Here is a 17,807-nt window from a genome sequence, read left to right as displayed (position 1 = left end):
ATTGATACTATGGCACTTTGGATGATATACTTGAGTGCAACTTTAATTCATTCAAAATAGTTTTATTTTTCATCAAATGGTTTGGGCTACAACTAAATCGAAATGATCTTGATAGGACTGTTATTGAACATGATAGTGAATTTACTATGACTAGTACAAGGTCATTTGAGCCAGTCAAAGATGTGCCCTATGTTCTTCCAAGACAATGTGAGAAAGTGTTTTACTTTGGTGTTCCACACAAACTAGGTTTCTCATTTTTTTTTAGATATGACCCAAGAGGAAGGTCAGTAAATTATAATGTGATGGAAGAAGAAGATATTGAAGAAGCACAAGACAAAGTAAATGATTATCAGGAACAACAGTTACCTAGTAATGAAGAAGAAGAAGGTGGTGATGATTTTGGTCATGCTGATGATAATGGTGATAATGATGATGATGTTGCTGATGAGGATCATGATCATGGTGATGAAGATGGTGATGATCATAGTGATTATGGCCATGATGATGATAGTCATGATGGTCATGATGATGATGGTGATGAAGATGATGATGATGGCAACGAAGATGGTGGTGGTGACGACGATGATCAAAGTGACAAGTATGATGATGGTGATGATGATGATGACATGGATGAAGATCATGATGATCAATGAAATTTCCAAGTAGGATCAATTTCAACTATGGTGGGGTCATGTATGACCAAATTTTTCTTTCCAAACCATATGTGCAGATATAAACATTAAGTAGAACATGTCAAATATTTTTTTAGATATACACATTAGTTACACCATATTTTTGGCTAACTTAAGACAAATGATTTACATAAACAATCTACTTTATTATTAATAATTTTTTTTGCAAGTCTATTACTTTAATTTTGTTGCTAATTTCTAAGACTTACTAATTTTTTTCATAGGGCGACATGGATGCACCATCTCAAACACCTTCAATGGAAGTAAACATTAATTATTATAATTTTTAATGTTAATATAGAAACAAATGTCATATTATTATGTTCTTTTCTTTATGGCTTTGGAGTTATTTTGACAAAATTTTACTAATATTTGATGTCACAAATGATAAGAAAAAGCTAGAATGACCGCTGATCAAATGTGATTTGAAATACGGGCATCATTTCTACATGACATTGCCCTTAGTGCTGACCCTATGTTCATGGACCAACAACTCAAACAAAGATACAGTGATGAAATTGTTAACATTATCTTCGAGGGTGACACTATCAAGGAGAAAGAGGTACTAAGAAAAGAATTGGACCGTAGGGTCCAATCTTTGAAGGTAAGCAGTAATTTGACTAAAGAAATAATAGAAATTCAATAGATGTTAATATTTTATAGTATATTATGGATCATGATCTCTAATTTTATGTGTTCTTGTATAGAAATATGTGACAGTTGTGACATCACATGTTGAACATGGTGAGGGTTGTAGTGCACAACCTTTGTGTAAGTAACACTTTCTTTGTTTGTTTTCATCAACATTATAACACTTACCTTCTTTTTTTTTGTGGACGCTTTTAGCTAGTATCACATTTGATCTTTATCCATTGTAAATGTCTTTACTAACAATATTGTATTCTTTAGCTCATGATGAAGTGTGGATTCCTCCTTTGGTCGATGGTCTAGTATTTCCTGGTGCATTTTCGGCAACAAGGACCATGCAAACATCCTAGTCTATGCCCACTAGAACTAGTAAAACCTTGTTTTGCTATATTTTGTAATGTCTATGTCCTCAAGATGTTATTATTCTATTTTTTTATCTCTATCTCAAGCTTATACTTCTGATATATGATCTTTGGTATTGCATATGTAAGCTGTAGGTATAATGTATTTGTTTTGGTGTTAATATGAACACTTTTTTTGATGACTTAATAGTTTATTTTAGTAATTGTTTTTATCTTGTAAAACAATTGCTAGTATGAGATAACTATCTTTATTGTTCTATTTATTTTTCTAAAAATAACCCTTTTCAAATGATCATATGTAACTTTTAGTCCATCATCTACCAAATATTCCTACAAGGTTTGTTTTTGCCAAATTGGTTTCTCCTCAAAGAGCTTAAACAACAATTTACAAAATATAGTAATTTGAAACCTTCACTACTTTATCCTCCTAGTTCATTTTTTGTGAAATTTACTCTATCTTGAAGTCAAGCCCAAAGCATGGAGTTATATCTATCCCCTATTATTGTTGCATAGTTTTCTCTTGTTCCTTATTTGCTTTACAATTTTAGAAAGCTTTAGCTTTAAATCTTGGATAAGAACTACTTCCTTGTGGCATGCTCTCACTAGTTTATTGTGGTTGTCAATAACTCTTCTAATTCTTTGCATAATTGACCATTTATTTTCCCAATAGAACAACGATTGTTCTAGTATTGGCCTATTTGTAGTGTTGGTAATCTATTTCTTTGTTAATAATAGTTTGAATACTTCAATTTCATCAAATTGAGAAGGGTTTCAAATTTGTAAGCCTTTCTAGCATCTACCTCAAAAATCTCCAACAACAACCATATTTTTCTTAACAAACTTTGTACTAACCCAAACTCGTGATAGAGGTTGTGTCAAAAATATAGGGTACTCCCAAGCTAGAACAATGTGCTAAAAAATCATTCAAAACTCCTATTGTACTATGAGTTTATGATAACTAGTGCATGATAGGATTATTCTGTATGACATAGAAAACATTCTTTGACATTTTCCTTTGTTTTCTAGCATCTTTTCTAAGCCTCCTACTAGTATTCTTCTTGAGAGTTATAGCCTATTTGGTTTTTCTAGTGTGCACCTATAGGAACAATAATCAAAATACCCTTAATACAAAATTTCCTAACTATACTAGTTGTGATTAACAAATTATATGAATAAAGCATTGAAAATAAAGTCTCCCAGAACTTTGAAAATTAGGCCTCACAATCAAAATGAACATCAATAGCCCTATTCAATTTCATGATATTCACTGCATGGGTTTGTTTTTACTTTTATTCATTATTGTTGTGAATGTTGAACATTAATTGTTGCACTAAACTTATGATTCTTTCCATCACACAGATGTTGATTATTATTGTTGCAATGTTATTTCCTTTCTTTCACATGGGTGTTCTCTATTGCTCAATAGATGTTCTTTTCTACTATGAATGCAATAAAAAATAAAATTCATCATTTAGTACATCTAGATTGTAATTTTGATAAAAGTGTTTATGGTGCCTACAGTCTTTATATTGATACATCTCTACAACTCTTGTACAAGTTTGGGTAAAGTTTGCATTTTCATCAATCATAAATCATGCCAAAGAGTGTGGTAGGTTTCAAATATTTGTAACTCTTATTTGGAAAGAAGCCATTATGTGTCCCTATGCTCATTTATGCTTCATCCAAATTGTCATTATTCAGATACAAGATGACTAGAAAAACTCTTGTAATCATTCGGGCATATATGTTGGATTACAAGCTTTGGAAACTTTGAAATGCATATGTTTGGGAAGAGATATATTCTAGTATTTTTTTTTAGCTTTTTATTTAAGGTCATGTTTGATAGATCTGCACTCTAGTTTAAAGTAAAACAATTCATATGGCAACAATTTCAATACTGTGATTGGTGGCAGTACTTTCGTATGTTTTTATGTATGCATTTACCAATGAAGAAAGTGTGATTGATGGTGTCTCTCTATCTTTCATTTCATTTGGTGTGTGCTTTAATTGTTATGATATTTCATTTACATTTAATAAACTTCATATTTTGATCATTCTGCATCAATGTTTATGTATGTGTTTTCTTGGAAGGATTAAATGTGTTTCCAAGATAACATAGTTAGGTAGTCTTAACCAGAAGGTTCATTAATTTTACCAAACTAAACTAATGAATCTTAGAACTGCATTGTATCACCTTTGGGACACATTTTTGCAGTTCTCTCCATAGATAAATATGTGATCATAATAGAAAGCAAATAAACATTCGATGATTTTATTGATATGTTATGGGGAAAATTTATAGGCCAAAAGCAATTACAAGTGCAAATTATTTGTAGGTAGTTAATAGTTACCAAATGGTAGTATTACCAAACAATGTAATAAAAAAACACCAACATTTCCCCCCTTATTACATTGATCCTGAAAACATTAATTTCCCACGTAGGGACTCCCCTTTAAAGGTTACATAAAATATGTTGATGACATAATTTGAATGCATATTTTCAAAAAATGTTCTTCTAAAGTAGCATTCCTTGAACCAACCAAGATCCATCAAGTTGTCTTGTGACCCTTAGTAAGGTGTAGCTTTGAGCTATGTTCTTAAATCATAGTGTAATCAATATAATGGGGTTCAAAATACCATTATGGTACTTTAGGATAAAAACTCTAACTCTATTATATTCACTATACATCCATCGATTACCAACAGTCATAATGAATCCAAGAACATATTTCAAATGTAGGAATTATATATTTTCATTGATATTTGCTTCATTACACCAATTCTATCCTACCTCAACCACACTTCACTGGTAAGGCCCTCTCTATTAAAAGACATACAAACTGTCATTAGCGAACATCAATATAATAACTTTGTTGAACCAATTTTTAACAACTTTTCTAATTGATCTGATTACATGGTTTATGTTGTCAACAGTTGTCAACTCGACTTCTTGACTCTTCCCTAATTACATCATTTAAATGGTCTATTAATGACCTCACATATATAGTTTGTAAGTGAACCATATAACAATTAAAATGATGATTATGAGACCTTTATGAACATTGTCAAATTTCAATGGAAACTGACTTTGTTTGATTTCATATATCTTTTGGATCATCAAATGAGCCATAGCATTCTTCAAACAATCATTAATAAAATTCAAGGAAAATAGATTCTGATTCAAATAATAAGTAATCAACTATTATCAATATTCATGAGCTGTGGAATGAAGCTAGTAGATGTGGTCATTTTCCTAGTCCTTTAAAAGTGGTGTGGGGACCTGCATCACAGAAAGCTCAAATGGAAATTATCAAAGTAATAAGTTTCTATGTCCATTAAAATCTGTGTTACCTCATTGTTCACTATGCCAGCTACTTTCAAAGTCTATGTCAAGGCTTTAACAATTATAATTGTCAGTAGTACCAAAAACATCCCCCGATAATATTTAGTGAGATATGTAAACCCCATAGTATTTAAGAATGATATATCTGCAACAAAAATGTGATTGGTTGAATGGATGGTAATTAAAAATATTTTAAGCTCTTGATCTATTCTTTTACTTCACAAAAAAGAGTGGTCATGTACTAAACTACTAAAAGTAAGTATGTTTGTGGTCAATAAAACATCTCAATAGTCCAGGTGATCAATATTACTTGTAACAATTGTGAACTACAAAAGATCACCTCTTTCAAGTGATTTTTAGAGATAAGTAAGGTTTAACATAATAATCTAAAATTTGAATCGCCTCTAGCAAAAACAAAAACAAAAACCATAGTTCATTATTTTCTGAGACTTTTTATTTGAACATTTGTTTGGGCTAAAGATGTTATTATTGCAAAACATTTCACAAGTTCAATGAATATTGTAATGCATAGTGTACGAGGATGGGTTTAATGATTTGTGGAAATAAAGTTGTTTCTTTTATTCTTATTAATGGTTAAGATTACACTGTTTAATCAATATTTGCACTTATTCACCACTACTGCTAAATAAGTTCACCAATGTTTATCTAAAATTTTGGGATGAGGGGATGTAGTGATACAGCCTACAAAAGGTTTCCCAAATTCTGAAGAGCTAACTGGTAGGAGAAACTATTAAATCACTATAGACAAATTAAAAGCTAGGAGAAAAAATGTCAATGTAGGTATATGTTGGTTAGAATGTGGTTTTCAGTTAGAATGTGTTTTTCACATGTTGTTTTAGCTACAAAACCATGCATTTTATCTTTTAAGATGTCATTTTAGCTACAAAACCATGTCATTCAATTCCACTTTAAGGGTCATTGGATGTCAATGAAGTAAAATAATTTGAATATTCAAACTCATCATGAGGAATGGTAGTAAAAAAATAGTATGGTCTATAAATGTTTGCCCTAATTCATCAGTGGATGTAACTAGTGATAAAAGTTATGCCAGATAGATCTTATTGCAGTCTTATTTTTTGCATTAATAGATAGACCTTTAGTTGATAAAGTAACAAAGAGTAGTACTAGTGAAGTTGATCCATTTCCTGAAGCAGTCCATGTGATTAGTACTAGTTCATATGCAGGGACATTGTTGCTAAACAAGAAAACTATGTTTCCGTTAAAAGAACAAAAGCTTCCAAGTGCTTTAAAATTGTTATTATTTTAAGTGTAAATTTAGTTAATTTTTACATTACTCATTTTGGACTAATAATCTCTTTATGTTCTTGTAGGTAATAATGCTTTCTTTGGTCATCTTTTTGATATGACATTGAGACTATTTGGACCCACTATACGTAAAAGGTACATAATTTCATATCATTGTTACATAATTTTTCTTTTCTTCCATTTATTGTACTATATTAAAGTTATTGATCTAACAATCTAATTTATTTTTTAAAGGTGGAATTTACAAGCTATGGAATTAAAAAATTAGTTGATTACATCTTTTGAGGAGAAATTTGGAAAAAACATGTTTGACATTGGCCTACTTCTCAAAAGAGTGTCAAAGCATAAAGACTATGAGGGATTAATATAGAAGGGGTCTTAAGGAGAACCCAAAGTACAATCATCCTCCTATGACTCCACTGATGGAGTGGAATGAAATAATAGAAGATGCAAAGGAGAAAAGGCTATGTGAAAATAGAGTAAATGAAGTAGCACAGGGCAAACAAAGGTATGTCATGATAGTATTAAGTACATTATAATCATGCACTAATTAGTGATATTTGTAAATATATAATCTAAGATGTTTGAAATTGTTCATAGATTGTAGGACACATCCATGGCTACAAAAGTGAGACTACAAAAGGTTGGCCAACACAAACTTCGCTCCGGTGACTATATGAATCTCCAGTCTCGACTTGTGAGTAGGAGCAATGAAATTTTATATTTATTTTTTTATATAATGATGCAAACAATTTTGTTTAATGAAACCATACATGGAAAACTAACAATATTAAGCAAAAAATACAAGGCACGGAATTCAATGTAGAGCTCACAAATGAAAATAGAAAAATTGCCTTGAAGGAAGGTTATAAAATTGTTGTTGATGCCTACACGAAGAATCTAAAACCATTGCCCAAGAATCTAGTACACCAAATGATATCTCATAGGTAAATTGGTAAGATGAAAAGTAAATGAAATTGAATATTTGAGAAGATTCTTTTTTGGTGTTAGTTTTGAATGTAAATTGACTGCATAACAATTTGCATAAAATTTTACTGCAACCTTCATATCCTATCATAGAACCCACTTTTAATGAAGGCCATAATGTGCATTATAGTGGTGGAGGTATTAATTTTCTATTGGAAATTAATCATGAAATTAAGAATACAATTTAACATCTTCAATTGCAATTTGACTTGTATCCTTTTTTGAATATTTCAGAGCATGTTGAACATCATGGTGAAGGAGTGGAGCATGTTCCAAGTGTTCAACATGTTGATGTGGCGACAAATCAAAATGTTAATGTACATGATGTGGCATTTTCAGGTAAGAAAAATTCATTTTATTTTGTACTAGTACTTAATTATAGACTTGTAATAGTCAAGAAAAGAAAAAGAGTATGCCAATTTATCGTGTTTACTTGTTCTTGCAATAGAGCCCCCTTTAGTGCAGAAGCCTCTTGCTCCTCCAAAGAGAAGGAGCCATTGTAATTTGACATTAAACGTGCCAAAAGAGGAGGAGAATGAGGAAGATATGGATGCTCCTATGAGCATTTTTCTTAAGAGAGCTAAGAAAAACAAAAAGAAGAAATGATGTTTTAAAAGTGCTCTTTGATAAACCTTTTTGGATAATGAAACAACTTTGTTTTAAGTAATTATCTATGAATGATGTGTATTAATATTGATTTTTATTTTATGTTAATGAATATTTTTATGTGTTGATGAAGTCTTGATTAGTATTGTGTATTAATGAATTTTATATCATATTAATGAATGTTATGTGATTGTATTGATTGAATGTTATAGTTCATAAATGGATGAATGAATGAATGAAGTATGTAATTAGATGATAATGGGTAATTTAGATTGATGTTAGGGGGAGGGGGGTGAGGCTAGATGAGCTTCCACCTTCACGTGGTTGGCCTTGCTAAGTAGAGAATATTATAGTATTCTTGAAACCAAGTGAAGCTCAAACTAACATACCAAGGAATCATAAAACTGCAAAGGCCTTGGGCCAAGTCTTTGTTTTGGTGTTGTATGGACTACCCCTTACCTTGTCTTCTATATATTTATGAATTCAATCTTGGAAAATGGTGCAATAATTTTAAGGATCCTAAGCTGATACAACATCTGCTCATACTGAGCCATAGAAATCTCCAAAAATGTATGAGTTTACTTGTAAGCCCAATAAGTCTTCTGGAGTACTTGGCCAAGGATAACTCATATGCATGTGTACATGCTTATAATTTTAGAAAGGCTTTATAGCATAAGCTGTAGCAACTGCTTGTGATATTATTTATGCCCACCTATTGCAACTTTAGACTTTTCTAAGTGTTTAACCTATGGACTAATGATTCCAAATGTCTTATATCTAGAACCCATATACTGATAATGAATATTGCATGTTACGTTTTATGTATGATCCAATCTGCTTACCTATGATTTGAGTGCATATTTTAGTATGTATTATTTTTGAACCTTCCCGTCAATCAAACAAATGTAAAGCTTGGGCTGAAAGTGTCTTGAACATATTTTTAACTCTCTATCCCACAAAATGATTCAAACGCACTCTTTCTACTATCCAATTTTCCATGTGTATTTGTTCCTCTAAAAATGCACATATTAATATTTATCAGCAATTAAACTATATGATTTGCTCAAAAACATGTTCAAATGCATCCTGTCTATGATGAATTTGAATATCTTGGTAATATGAGTGTTAATGGTTCTGTTCGTAACCCAGACATAAGACTATTTTCAAGACATTTACTACTGATTCATATATAATCAACTAGGCCATTTTACCATAGAACCTTCTCCACATCCTCTTCTGGAATTCTTGGGACAACTGATATGAATATCTTGCTTTAATACTATTTCAGGGAAATTGTTTATATATATCTCATATCTATATCCTAATTTTTTTGAAGTGTACTTTGTTTATGACATATGTACATCATGTTGCTCTGATTTTTTTTTCCTTTTTTTGGCATCTCTCTTGTTCTAATTTCATTATTAGTCAACCAGAGCAAGCCATTATCCTAGATGTTTAGATTCAATTTGGCAACTAATTCGTGTTGTATTTCAAATTTTCATGTAATGCCAAAGCCCCACCATAGGTTACCTCTCTGGCAGAGTTTTTTGGTTAAGAGGTTGCTCAAGACTAATTAAAGGGCTTCATTTATTTTCTTATAGGTTGGACATCGTATGGAGCTAATTATTGTCTTGGCTTCTGCAGTGAAAGCTATCCTGCTTGGTTTTCAGCACTATCTAGTTATGTTGGGCACCACTGTAATCATCCCCTCATTCTGTGTTCCTCAAATGGGTGGCTCAAATGTAAGTTGAAAATGCTACACACTTCCACAGTCTCAAAAACTCTGATAATAGTCCATTATGGAGCTTCCTATGCTTCATATATCTTTTTTTTAAAATTAGGGTTTTGCTACCAATGGAATCCTATTTTTTGTTAATTTAGTGCAAGGTATGTTTGATAGCTTCAATGAGGTGTTTATAACTCTCAATTACATAAATTAAATATCCATGCAGGATGACAAAGCCAAAGTTATCCAAAGGTTATTGTTCATAGCAGGTCTTAACACCCTTTTACAATCATATTTTGGGACTAGGCTTCCTACTGTTATAGGAAGATCCTACGCTTTAGTTCTTCCAACTGTTTCCATTGTTGGTTCTAGAAAATTTCAAAAAATAACGGACCCACATGATGTACGTAAGGAAATTGGTACATAGAGTACTCTTCAAACTTGATTTGGAAACATATATGGTTTATTACTCTTTACTAACCCATGAATCCTTGTCTGCGGAGATTTATGCATTCAATGTGAGGAGTGCAGGCTGCACTCATTGTTGCATCCAGTTTACAAATTATTGTCGGATTCATTAGTCTCTAGGTTATTGTTGTTAGGTCTATTTATTTTATGCATCTTATCTAATCCATAGGCTACAAAATTATTTTTGATTTCATCACTTTACAGTCTCTAAGGCTTGGCATTATTATCTTGATCTTGCTCTTCTCAAGTTTCTGAGTCTACTTTCTATATTTCCTCTAATAACTCTTGTGGGGCTTGGCCTCTATGAACTCAACTTGCCTAGGATATGTATATGAGACCCATTTCCCTAGACCCTGCTTACTTAATCAAATGTCTAATTATCCTGGATTAATGACATCTTGCTTATAATAGTTTTTCTTGAATGAGTACTTTTTGAATAGAATGCTAATTTGTTTCAATGACTCTTAATTCATACAATCCTTAATTTAGGATCATTAATGGGTTATGGTTGTGAGCACCCAAATCTTGGAGAGCTATGTGGTGCATCATAATATTACTTTGTCACTTGGATATTAATCTAAGTTGGTGGTTGTGCACACCTTTCAAGTTTACAATTTAAATTTGAGGCAGTAGAGCTAATTGATAAATAATTTTCATGCAATGAAACTGGGGGAGCAAGAAATGGATGCTCACTTTGGCTTTTAGTGATACTAATTAAGCTTGAGTTCGGAGAGCATCTCATTGAAATGTTTTATTAGTAGAATATTTAGAGAACTTTAAGCCAACTAATTATTGGGCTATTGAACTTGAAAATCTCCTTATTCATGCCAGTTGGGATTTTTCACTAGATGAACTTGATCTATGGTTTTCAAGATTTTGAATCCTTTCTTTGTTTAAATTTCTTCATTCAAAACACAAACTTGGTCTGACCTATATGTAGCACATCAATTTTTTTGGATTTCCTTATTACTAAGAGCTTTCTTTGGAAGTCATGGTTTTACAAAGTGTTTTATACATTTGTAATTTTAGGGCATGAATGACTAACTTCTTTTTTAATTCAATACAACCATGTTGATTAACACTTCCATATGTTGAAGTCAAATTAAGTCTCATGTTCATTTTGTAATGTTATTTGTAGGTGGCTAAATGCATAGAGATGGGACTTCCACAGCTTATCACATTGGTCTTTTTTTCACAGGTAAAACCATTAGAATTTTGAATGAGACTATTAAATATGTCAGTTTATCATTTTTTTTAATTTTGAACTACTAGCTTCTAGTTTAAAAACTCATACACAATCTAAACTAGGAGCTACTAACTCAAAAAATTAAATATATGATTTTAAAATTTGCAAAATGAGCATTTATTTTGGTTGGGTTCCTAAAAACATTCTTACCTCTTCAGGAGATTGGGTCTTTAGGTTCAAATTTAAAGATTTATAGGTTTAATTTTATGCTTCTAGTATTGAGAGTATACATGGTGTTTTAACCTTGTACTTGGGTCTACAGATAATTTTTTGCAGCCAGAAAAAAGGTATGGTATTTGCTTGAGTTATAGTAGGCATAGTAACTGATTGAATCCCTTTTCTATCATTTTAGTATGCTCAACATATCAAGCCTAGAAAGAAACCTATTTTTGAGTGCTTTGTTGTCATCATTGTTGTTGCAATTGTTTAACTTTATGTTTATTTTCTCATAGTAGTGGAGCATACAAGCATAGTCCTCAAAAAATCCAACTTCATTGCAAGACAGACAGTTCTAGATTGGTTACACATGCCCCATGGTATAGACTACTTACAAATTTCTCATGTTAAATCATTTTTTTTAAAGCAGTTTTCACTCATTCTTGTTATTCTGCAGGATAAGGATTCACTATCCATTCCAATGGGAAGCGCCCATATTTGATATAGGACAAGCATTTGCAATGATGGTTGTTATTTTTGTCTCACTCATAGAGGTTAGCTTGTCAAATTCCAAATTCCAGCCTTCATATTTAATTGTTTTTGTAGTTGCTAACTACTTTGTTAATTATCCATATGTTGCAAAGTGTATTGATTGTTGTGTTTTGAATTGGCAGTCTAGTGGTGCATTTTATGTTGTGTCAAAGTATGCAAGTATCACAGCTCCTCCTCCATCTATCCTAAAGAGGCATCCTTGTTGCACATTTCCCAAATGCACTTAGATACTTTAGGGAATCCATCTAGTTCTCCTTACATGATTCCACATAGAATCCACTCTCTTTGGTTTAATGGTGCATTTCCTCTTTAGTAGCAAGCCACAAATCTATTTGCAGCATTTATATGGTATCAATTTTTTCAAATCCCCATGTCCTTCCATGTAATTTTTGGCTCTTGAATCCTTTCTTGTTTGATAGCTACATGAATTCTAGATTCACAAACTGAATGTTTGTTTGCAGAAAAATATGATGTTTCTATTTCTATTGCAATGGTTGACAATTTTTGGTCTATTTAAAAAAAAATGCTATTGATCTTTTATTTCTATGTTGTCTAAATTTGGTTCAATAATTATTGTTTGTATGGCATTAAAGGAATACCAGGTTAACAAATATCTAGTCTGGTTTGCAACACAATATGATGTTGCTATATCCACTGCTTGTGGAGAGCTTGACTTTATTGTGGTGGAAACAACATCTTTTGCATAGGCATGTGTAGAATTATTGCAGAATAAAAGCCTTGGTATTGCAACATTTATGATACTAGTATGTTCTTTGCTGAAATGAGCTTTGAGTGAGTCTTATATGGAGATGCTCATCTTTTTTTTTTTGTGAACTATCTTCTTATGTTTTTAAAATTTAAAATTATTGAATATAGTTTTCAGGAACCAAGAAGTTACTTGCAAAACAAAAAAGAAAACCATTCGAAAGTCAACATTGTAGATGTCATGGCATTGTATTTACTTGTTTGATCTCATTGGTATTGAAACATGCTTTATCTTTCAGTTTGCTATTGAATATGTTAATGGGTTTTGTAGAGACAATATTTTCCAGTGTGTTGAATGTTTAAACATAATGTACATGGAGTTGAAATTGGATATATGATGTCATCAAGCCCTTTTGGGCATAGTCCTTTTTCTCTTTAGTATGATTCTTCAAACTTATCGAGCTAATATGCCTCTAAAATTCATCCAAATTGACATGTTTTTGAAGTGAATATCTTATTTAGCATCCCAAAAACATAGAAATTATGCTTTATTTTGAAATATTTTCGATGCTCACTTTTCCAATTTATATTTAAGAATTTATTATATGCTCTACTATTATATTACATATTCAAATCTTGACCAATAAAATGGGTTAGGAGTTTTTTATTGTACAATCTTACTAAGCATTGTGCTTATATGATTTGTATATTGGTGTTGCATATCATCTTCCACTGCTAGCAAGGATTCTCCAACTCCATTTAAATGTTGATATAATCTCCATTGATCTTTTTAACCATGAATTTCATGTATTTCAAACATCCAGTAAACATAGATGTTGCAGTTGGTGCCCCTCGCCATTTGACTTGCCCTTCTCAATGTGATTGTAGCATCTAATGTAATAGTAATAAGTTGTCCTGGCTAGAGCTTCTTTTTGTACTATTTAAATGACTCTCTTGATTGGAATGAATGGAAAGACAAACAAGAATGCCTTAACAAATTTGGAGCCTATATTTTAATAGCCATGATCTCTTGAATAGTTAGAACAATTCCTGAACTATAACCCTCCCTTTTTCTCCCATTAAGGCGACTTTCTACCTTATATCATAAATGCTTTTCTTTAATCTTTACAACTTTTATCATGTTGTCTTTTGAGAGCACGATTATATTCTACTCCTCTTATATCAGCTTTAAAAATAAAGTAATATAAAATATTCAATACTTGTCATAAAAAGATTCTTAGAATACAAATTTCTTCTCCCAGACTGTGAGCAAGATGTACCTATGGACTCTGAACTACACAAACCAAAAAAAATGGCATTCAAAGGGATGTAAAAAGATGTAAAATACCATGAACCTAAAGTTGCAAGCTTATGGGCCTCCAAACTGCATAAATGAATAATATAAAGGCTTACTTCTAGGAGAATAGAGATGTGTATATTGTGCATTAAAGGATGATTGAAGACCACTGCAGTACAGTAGAATGATGGGATGTTGAGGGATGGGCTACACGTGCAAGGTTAGTTGAGATTCCCTTGTAGGAGCTAGGTGGGTCTAGGGTTTTTGAGCAGTGGGTATGTCAAGGTATTTGTAGTGGAAATTTGTAAGATTATATTTGTATCTTTTGATGAATAATGTAAACATTATACTACAGATATATGTTGTCGATCATTGCATCAATTGACTATCAATGTAATTTCAGCTTCTTTAAATCATATTGTTTACCAAAAGTTAAATTGTTTCTTTTTTAATTTTTAATTTTTGAAAAATAATAGGTATATATTTTATTAATAATGCTCTTGGCTTTCCTTGAGATCTTTTTTTCCGTCCCTACTATCCCTCAAACTAAGAGAAAAACTAAAGAAAGTATAATAACTTATCATTTTGTTTTGTTGTGTTATTCAAGAGAAGCAAGAGAACCATCTTGAAAGAATAAAGGAGAAAGTTAGAACACCAAAAGGTGTGCCACACTTATTTGACTTAGTAATTGTTTAGGATGAGCGCATTAAATTGGCATTTTATGTTGCATTAGGAAGATACTGTTGTAGCAAAAGATCTAGACTAGGTAGATTCCATTCTTTACATATTTTTTAATTGTCTGCTTCTTTGCCCCTTATTCTATGGTAGCATTCATTTTATTGGTTGGATTTGTAAGAAAATATCAACTAGTTATAATATTGAGGTTAGTTCTACATTTATTATAGAAAAAGTTTTTCAAGGTCCACACATTTGGATGCCACTACCAAATTATGCATATTCTGATTTCATATATCTACTAATGACAGTAATAAATGTTGTTTTCAGCACCTCTTTCTTAAATATTTTGTATATTTTCATAAACTTGTTTCTTTAATCTTTTTAATTTTATTTATTGTTTTCTGTTAGGCCACTCAAATTGCCTATGGTCTAGACAAAGAGTTGAGACGTGTGGTCACATTGGATGGTGCAATTTTTGAGAAATCTAGTACAATGAGTGGTGGCAGTGGAAAACCACAAGGTGGTAGAATGGGAACATCCATAAAAGCTTCTAGTATTTATGGGGAAGCTATTGCGAGTGTTGAAAAGGAACTTGAAAACTTAGTTGAACAGCTTAGAAACATACAACAAAGGATAAGTGTTGTTGTTAAGTAGTATCAAGGAGCAGAGAAGGCCATGTCACATTTGGAACTAGAATTAGCCAAGACACTCTTGGAGGTCTAGAAATTGAACAACAGTATTTCCAATCTATTATTTGTAGACATCATTGCCACTTTTTTAGCCATGGAAATGGTTTACCTTATCTTACCATTGTTCTAATTACATACGGAAGAACTCAACGGTCAGCATGTTGACATCAAGAAGCAACTTGATTCTTTGAAGTCTACAGCACAGGCATCAAAGAGTGAACTAGACAGGCTGAAAGAACTCAACCAAGTCATCACAAATGAAGAAAAAGAGCTTGCACGTCTTGTAAAAGGCTCTAAAAAACTCAAGGAGAAGGTTGGAAAGATGGGTTTGGAGCCATTCATGTGAAATTTTGTAAGCCATACTTTTTAATTAATACTATTGTTCTCTTTTAGGCTTCTGAGCTTCAAACCAAGATGGAGAATGCAGGAGGAGAAAAGTTACATAAGCAAAAATCTAAAGTTGCAAAATTGCAGATTGTAATTACTATTTGTCTATTTTTTCGCTGTGCTAAATTTACTAAATTTATTTGTTTGATTTGCCAAACTTTGTATTGTCTACATCAATTTGAGTAGGATATTGACAAGTCAAGCACAAAAATAAATCATCATAAGGTTTAGATTACTACAGGCAAGAAAACTATAAAAAAATTACAGAAAGCTATCGAGGAGTCAACAAAAGAAAAATAAAGCTTATGATTAGTTTCCACAAATTAATACTTGTAGTCAAAAAACGGTAACTCCATGTTGTTTTCTGAGTTTTTGTGATTTTGATGAGCAGCTGTTGGAGGGCGTAGCTTTCTCCAATATTGCAATCTAAATAGTTTCAGGACAATTTTTATCTTGGGTTTCTCTTTATTTTTGGGCTTATTTGTACCTCAGTATTTCAATGAGTTCACAATTACTTCTGGCTATGGTCTAGTCCACACTAGATCCAGATGGGTAGGATTTCTATTCCTCTTTTCGAGGAGCTAGAGAAAGTTGATATCACATTTATTTTGGTGACATTGAGTTGAGCTATGACATTTTGGAACTAAATTGTTTTTCTAACTAGATTATCTTGTAGTTCAATGACATTCTGAATGTGGTTTTCTCATCACCACTAACAGTTGCTAGATTTGTAGCAATAGTACTGGATAGCACTTTGTATGTACATGAGAGTTCAACAAGGAAAGACCGAGGTTGGCATTGGTGGGAGAAGTCATGTAAATTCAAAACTGGCCCTAAAAGTGAAGAATGTTATGCTCTTCCTTTCAGACTAAATAAGTTTTTCCTGTCTATCTAAAGAATCAACTCTATTATGTTAAGGTTGGGAATACCTCTGTTATGGGCAGGCAGGCAAATAATAATATTGTATTCGTTGGATATAATATCATAGTAAGAAAGCCTTAGATGCTAATATTTTACTACTTTTCCCCATATAAGGCAAAGTTTTGAGAACTACCTTAAATAAGTCTATGTCCTTGTCAACAATCATTTAGATCTTTTTGATGGCATGTGCTTCATACACAAAAAAATAGAGTTGTGAATAGATAGGATGCTTTACAAAGTATTTTTAGATGTCATCTTGATTCAAAACTCTCAAGATGCACATGTTGTGCATAGCTAGCTTAATTTGGAAAGTGTAATTATAAAGCTACAATTGTAAATCTTTAATTGTTCATGCTTTTGATAGAATTGAACTAATGAACATTTATTTTGGAACCCTCCTAAAAGAAGGATCAATTCAATTTTTTGAATCTGTCCTTTTCTTAGATAGAGGAGTGCAGTAAAAACTATTATATTTTTTACTAGAAAGTAAAAATTGTGACAACATTAACTTATTTTTAATATTTAGCCATTTTTTGTTCAAAATGATAATCTTTGCAATATTATTGGCTGTTGGAATGGTACTGAACATTTTTTTAGATTGGGCAATGATAAATTTACTTGTAGTGTAGTCTTTTCTTCTAGAATCCATTCAGGAAAGAGTAATTTTTTTTTTTAATTTGATTTTGGCTTACAAACAAGGGAGCTAGTTTGTCCCATCATCAATAACAATATGTTTTGAATATATTACTATTAAGGTCCTAAAGTTGTATTGGTTTCTTGTGAATTTATCATTTGTGAATATATACTACTCTTGGAGAGGAAAAGGGAGAAGGAGAGCATGAAAGAAAATCTACCTAATCTAATCTGAAGAGGTGATGCACCAAAATAGAGTGTTCAGACCAATCTCTGCCCATGTATGCACTATTGAACCAGAATGAAACTAAGGATATACACATTTAGACTTGCTTTAATCAAATAACCACATGCAGATTAGAAAACCAAGATGAATGACACAAGGAAGAGGTATTCACTTATATTATCATTCATAGGCCAAGG

At 31.8% G+C, this 17,807-nt stretch overlaps 1 pseudogene; it reads left to right on the top strand.

Annotated features, from left to right (window-relative positions):
- The first annotated feature begins 9,539 nt into the window (after nucleotides 1-9,539).
- On the top strand, nucleotides 9,540-15,408 carry LOC149578452 (nucleobase-ascorbate transporter 5-like; annotated as a pseudogene).
- Nucleotides 15,409-17,807: the final 2,399 nt, after the last annotated feature.

This window comes from Cupressus sempervirens, chromosome 1 (assembly GCF_028749045.1).
Source record: "Cupressus sempervirens isolate cs-2001-9-10 chromosome 1, ASM2874904v1, whole genome shotgun sequence".
NCBI classification, from domain to species: Eukaryota; Viridiplantae; Streptophyta; class Pinopsida; order Cupressales; family Cupressaceae; genus Cupressus; species Cupressus sempervirens.
Note: the sequence above shows the minus strand (reverse complement) of the source record. Positions and strands in the feature narration are given on the sequence as shown.